This window comes from Dermacentor andersoni, chromosome 5 (genome assembly GCF_023375885.2).
Source record: "Dermacentor andersoni chromosome 5, qqDerAnde1_hic_scaffold, whole genome shotgun sequence".
In the NCBI taxonomy this organism is placed as follows: Eukaryota; Metazoa; Arthropoda; class Arachnida; order Ixodida; family Ixodidae; genus Dermacentor; species Dermacentor andersoni.
The window spans coordinates 179,115,642-179,122,385 of NC_092818.1; positions in this window are offsets into that span (position 1 = coordinate 179,115,642).

Consider the following 6,744-nt stretch of genomic DNA (forward strand, 5'->3'; position numbering starts at 1 on the left):
AGTATTGGCCGAATTGCAGAGAATACATATGGGGCTTATATAATGCTGAGAGAAACAGCTTGTTCAAAATATGGGCGTTCAAAGCTCGGGCGTTCAAAATATGGCGTGCTCCTTGTTTGCTTTGCAGTCTGTAACAAAGTATGCTACATGGGGCATTACTTTTTCTGTTCATTTTTCAGAACAGCGTGAAAGAGCGGGACGCACAATAAAGCGCTGTCAGAGAGGTAGATAAGAACGTATATCGCTGTTTCGTGCTGTTCTCAAATTTATTAAATTATGGGGTTTTACGTGCCAAAACCACTTTATGATTATGAGGCACGCCGTAAGGGTGGACTCCGGAAATTTTGACCACCTGGGGTTCTTTAACGTGCACCTAAATCTAAGTACACGGGTGTCTCGCACTTCGCCCCCATCGAAATGGGGCCGCCGTGGCCGGGCTTCGATCCCGCGGCCTCCCCCCCCCCCCCCCCGTGCTTAGAAGCCTTACACTATAGCCACGAAGCAACCACTGCGGGTGTGCTGTTCTCAAAGTGAACCAACTTTAGCTCGCCCAGCTTTCAATTTTACTGCGTTTTATTCTGCTTGTGTTAGGGCTGTAGGAGTTTAATGAGATACAACTTGTTAACTTGAAAACAAGTTGATTTCCCGCATTCGTGCTTTTTTTTTACAAGGGCGGTGGGCAGCGGGAAAGGTCTCGCAGCTTTCCGCTCGCAAGTGCAACATTAGTTCTCTGGGCACGATGTAACACGACTCCGTACCGGAAAGACACTCTCACACGGAAGAGCTGGTGGCGTAGACTGCTAATATGGGCTTGCACCGCCCGAAATATCACTACCGCTTTCCTGCAGCCAATTTTTTCCTGGCAAGGATACACACACTTGGCGCCCCCACGCAATAACAAAACAAAGAAAACACACTACTGGCCCACTATATTTAAGAAAATATGTGACTAGAATGTTACATCCAGTGTACCACAGGGGTCTGTCTTGAGTCCTTTGCTGTTTGTTGTCTATATAAATGATGTCGTTGAAGTAACTGCGGGCACTTCTGTCAAAATAAGACTATATGCTGATGACTGCGTCCTTTATTCTACTATAAGTAGTAATCATGATCAGTTGGAGCTGAATGAAGTCTTTGCCCGTTTTTGCGAATGGAGCAGAACATGGTGAATGTCACTTAATTTAAAAAAAAGAAAAAACGCATCAGTGACTTTTTCGAATAAAAAACAACCATTACAATTTACATATTTTAATGAAGCGCACAAGCTTGCAAGCGTCCACACGTTCAAATACCTTGGTGTTACTTTCTCCCCTGATCTGAAATGGCATGCTCACATTATCTGTATAACCATCAAGGCGTTGAGCAAATTGGGTTTTCTTAAAAGAAACTTACGACATACAACTAAAGAATGTAAATTAACGGCATACAGATCACTAATAAGGCCTCTACTTGAATACGCGTCGGTAGTGCGGTCGCCACCTCATTCCAAAGACATAGGCATGCTTGAGTCTATTCAGAAAAAGGCCATAAGGTTTATATATAATCGTTATGACCGCCATTTCTCACCGACATCACATGCTAGTAAGCTGCTACTAAAGCCTCTGGCCCATAGACGTACTTGTGACGGTCTTGTTCTTCTACATAAAATTGCTCATGGGAAAACTTATGTCAATGCACCTATTGTTTTCACTAACCTTTCTTCTCGGCCCACCAGAGGAAGTCATCGTCTTAACATTGTTCCTTTGAATGCAACAATTGATCGTTTCAGGTTTTCCTTTTTTCCGCATACAATTGCAATTTGGAATAGCCTTGAGGGGTTCTTGCGCGAGTTATCACGTGATGTATTTGCCAACCTATTACCTAATTATGTTCATTAATCAACTAGCTCTTCCTGATATTGTTTTTTCTATTGTTTGTTTTCTTTTTGCCACTCAAATGTATTCTTCAATTGATTGACATATGCTTGCACTCACTCCTGCAATATCTTGCTATGCAAGATGGCAGTATATGTAAATAAATAAATAAATAAATAAATAAATAAATAAATAAATTAAGATAAAATATTATCGAGTGTGCCCAACATGTTCCTGTTGGTAAAAAAGTCTTACAGAGGACTGTTTCTGTTGTTGTAAGACCTGCACGGTGGCTGCCATTCGAGTAAATACTTCTTATAAAACGCAGAACCGTTTTGCCGCGGGGCGTCCTGGTAACATATATTTACTGTGAAAATTTGGAATGAAACTTACGCCAGCATTGCAAGGTAGTTGAAGCAGTATATTAGTTAAACAAATGTACCAAACGAGAAGACGTGATAAGCAGTGATGTGATCAAAGGAAAACGTGAACATATGTACTTGCCGGCTATTCAGGGAAAACTACGAATGTTTTTTAGGTGGAGTCAGCATTAATAGCGGTGGCGCCACAACAGCGTAACGTAGGGGCGAAGACTCAGGTGATATGAAGCGTGAACTAGTCCGATGGTTCTAGTACACGCCGTGTCAATCATATTGCAAAGCAAGAAGCGACTGCTTTTTGTGGTGCTAGTCGTCTGCGGGGCGAGAATTTGGACGTTTTTGAATGTGAGGCAGTGCCGGAATGGCACATGCGATGCGTTGTCGCCACCGTCACCGTTCTAGCCAACGCTGTGCTCCCTTGTCCACTCTGCCTGCCCCGACCAGTCCTATTCCTAAGTGAAATTTGTAAATGGCACCATAGACAAAGCAAGGGCACGCTGGCCGCTACAGAAAGCTGGGCGCAAAGCACGACCTCTTTTGAAACAAAACAAAGGTGCAGACATGAGTTAGCAGGCTACCTACCGAAACACTTGGTTTTCTTCTGCGGGATCACCTGTGGAGGGTTTCTTTCTCCACTTCTCGCTGTAAAAACGTGGACGGCCGAAGAGCGACGTTTCGCGATAACGTCAAAACATTTATCCGGTGAACATTTGAAAACAAAAGAGTGCTTGCATGTTCAAGTGCACTCATCTGGAATACAAAGTGGAACGGCGCAGAAGTAAACGTTGTGATCACGTCACGTGAGAAAGACGCCTTGCATTCCGGATCGGTGCCCTCGAGGCTGAATAATCGCCGTGTACATTTTTCCAGTAACTCGGCAAACGCCATAGTTATTTTGGACACTTGCCACCGGTGGGCTGAGCTGGCAACGGGCTGCTTTCTTCAAAAACAAAGGCGTAAACAAATGGTACTTTGTTGTTATCTCTCTAACTCCTTTGTATTTTAATTCTCTTGTGACCTCAATCAGGACGTCATAACCTCAATGGTTCACCTGGCGCTTTGTTTTTTGCATTTCCCACCCTGATAACAGAAGCCATCGTTTCGACACTTGCGCCCTTTCTGGGAACAAACGTAATTGTCGCACAGCAGGGGTGTGCTGAAAGCAGGAGTGCAAAATATGGTCGCCTTTGTCTTCTATGCATCACAGTTTCTGCATTTATATGGCATTTACTTTTATTCGGCGTGGTTCTCCTACTTATTATTATTTTTTTGCTCTGGTCAATCACCTGCTAATATTGCTTCGTGTGCGTACACGTGCTGTTGCCGAGCACGATGGCTACGTATTCAAGTACCTCGCAAAATGTCTCGGCAATCGCGATTGCCGCGTCGCGAGAAGGCAGAATTTGGAAGCTACGTTTATTGCCCGTAACACATCTTGCCCGAAAAAAAATTTCTTTTCTAGAAATTGGCAACCATATTTTAGCATGGGATCATTGTTTGAGATATAATTTCTTTTCCCCTTTTAAATTCGTGTATTATTTGTCAGTCCGGTGCTTTTGGCGGAACTCACTTCTGAAAGCGGGACAATTGGCTTACTGAATTTGTGAAAAATGTAAATGGCTTAGAAGAGTGTGGGTGTAGCCCAGTTGCTGAATCATGAATTGGGGAGTTAACGCAAAAAACACACGGTACGAAGAAAGAGGCAACACGAAGCCGTCATGTTGTCTCCTTCGTCCTGTGTGTTGTTTGCGGTAACTTCCCAAATCATGTAAATGGTGCTTACAAGAAAAGCACAAACAAGACTTTGTACATAGGACCAGCCAGCGTCCTTCGTCTGAGTTTCATATTTCTTGTTCCGTTCAGGTCTCGTTCATACACTTCAGAAGTTGTTTTTCTTCATTTTCTTTATGTCGAACTGATGTAGTTTTTCATACCGCGGCTGCATTTCGGGCACGAGAAACACCGTTTTGACTACCTGCGATATTACAATGCAAACCGAAATCTGAGTACACGAGTGTGTAGCAATCTGCCCGTAGCGGAGTGCGGACGCTGAGGCAGTATAACGAATCTACAATTTCGTGTTTAGCATCAAAACGCCATTGTCGCATCAAAGCACCATTGCCACTGAGAAGATGGCGAGTTCTCTATACACTTGTGTCCAACAATTCGCAACCTTCTCTCAGGCCAGCCGTACTTCTTTTGCCCTCCATACTCGGTCTTCATTACGTTTTTTGCGACGCAGTCCTTGTCCCTTCTTATAACAGGAAACCACCACCTTGGCCACTAGCTCGTGTTTGGCGAACCCTGAAACCTTTAATGGGCACTTATGTCTGGTTATTCTGCAATATGGTTGAGCCCCGGGTATGCACCTTTTTATTGTATGCAAAATGACGCAGAATCCGCCCTTTGTATACCGCAGGCGACAGGTGCAGAAGCTTGCAGTGTCGCTTGCCTCGTGCTTGGGTTGGCAGCACCCGCACACTGCAGTCAGGTGTCTACCATGGCGATAGAAAACTAACTTCTTTCTAAAGAAAAGCGCTTGACCCGTGCTTTCGGGAGGGAATTAAATTCAAGTTGTTTGTGTTTAAGCACAGAGCCCATTATCTGTCATTTTTGGTTTTACCAGTCTATGTAAATGGTGTGGTTCGTGCTGTTAAGTAACCGGTGCAGCTTAATATGACATTAAAGATGAATATTAAGCCAAATTACATCGGTAGATTACGCGCGTGGAATGCTAGGTAGGTGAGTCTTACTGGGAGCCGCGTACGGCGCTTAAACTTGGAGGGTAACAAAGAAACTTGAGAGGAAGCTGACTGCCGCGTAACGACTGACTGATGTAAAGTGACAGTGGGACGTTGAAAGATACAAAAACGGCTGTAGGGAGAGTAGAGAGCAAACAAATGCAGCTGATTATCTAGTTAAGGTTGAGAGGCAGAAGTGGATTACTACTGCTACTTCAAGTGGATGACTCACTTCTGCAGTTACGCTTCAATTTCACGTTATGAACATCAATAATAACACAGAAGTTTCATTCTCGCTTCATGCTGTCAGCTCTGGCTTCATTCCTAGTGAATAATATGCACACAAAAAATTAATACAGTTGTTGTTCCTGCACCTCCTCAATATACTCGACGCTTCATGGCTTGCGCTTAGGATGTTAGCGCCTTTGCTAGTGTATCTGCTTGTTAGATAATAAGTTTCCGCTGATGAAAATGACCTGGATTCTGCGGTAGAATGAGCTGAAATAATCATGAACACAAATGTAAGTTTGTTAGATGATTTAATGTCGAATGCCAACATCTCTACAAGTCAGAAAACTGAAGTAAGCGCGGTTACAAGCTATGCTTGTTGATAGTTAATAAGCAGCTTCCTTTGAAAATTCACGGCTATAACGACTGGCAGACATGACCTTGATGTAACAGGGCAACGAATTCGTTTCGTCCAGTGGATAGAAATTTACAGCGCAGCCTATGTCTGTGCTATGTCTCTGTCTGTGCTTAGATTTAGGTGCACATTAAAGAACCCCAGGTGGTCGAAATCTCCGGAGTCCTGCACTACGGCGTGCCTCATAATCAGAAAGTGGTTTTGGCACGTAAAACCCCATAATTTATTTTTTTTATGCCTGTGGAGCTTCCAAGCAATTTATCGTGGTACGTTCGGAGGCACCAGTTTCATTGAACCTGAAATTATGCCCGCGGCCAGTATACAACTGATTTCCTTGATTCTTTGTGAGCGTTTAACAGACAAATGTGTCCTTGTTCGTTAGAGAAGCAGTGACTCGAGGCAAACAAAGTCGTGTTTATACTTACCCACTAAGGCCGCTCACGTCCAAGGTACGTAAACACTACACTTCTTTGGTTGGCCTACCTTTCTTGGCAAGCGTTTCGTAATCTTGCGAAGTCCTTCAGGAAACGTGCAAGGGATGAAGTGTAGGTGGACCAAAGGACAGGAATCCCGAAGAGCTCTCGACATCCGGCGTTAGCTTAAGGCACAAGTTCTTCTTTGCGTCGAGTACCAAAAAATGGGTCAGCGCGCAGGGCTAGGAAACGCTAATAAACCCGAAGAAAACCGAACTCAGCTACTGCGCAGTCGTAGTCGAAATAAAGGGGAAGATGGTCGTATGCTTCCGGCAGTCACGCTGATTTAAAGGTTAAAAAGGAAAGTACAAAAAAGAAAAAAAAAGAAAGGCTTTCCTCCCTGGAATTTCTGTGACACCGCCTTGACATCGAGCACACAGTGTACATTACTCCACAAACGAAATTCGAAGCCACTACCTCGCTGTTGTCGCATGGCTGCCTTGTCCCTGTGGACTTCTTTCCACGTCGCTTGTTTTCTTTCGCGTTCTTTCTTGTCACTTCTTACTTCTTTGATGACCTCGCGGCTGTTGACGACCTTCTCTCCTACTCTCTGTCCACCGGTTCACTTACTTGCGGCGGGACGTACGCGCACACCGCCTTGTTTTCTCTCAGCTCCTTTGTTCTGAGCGTCAGTAATCGCGCATATAACAGACC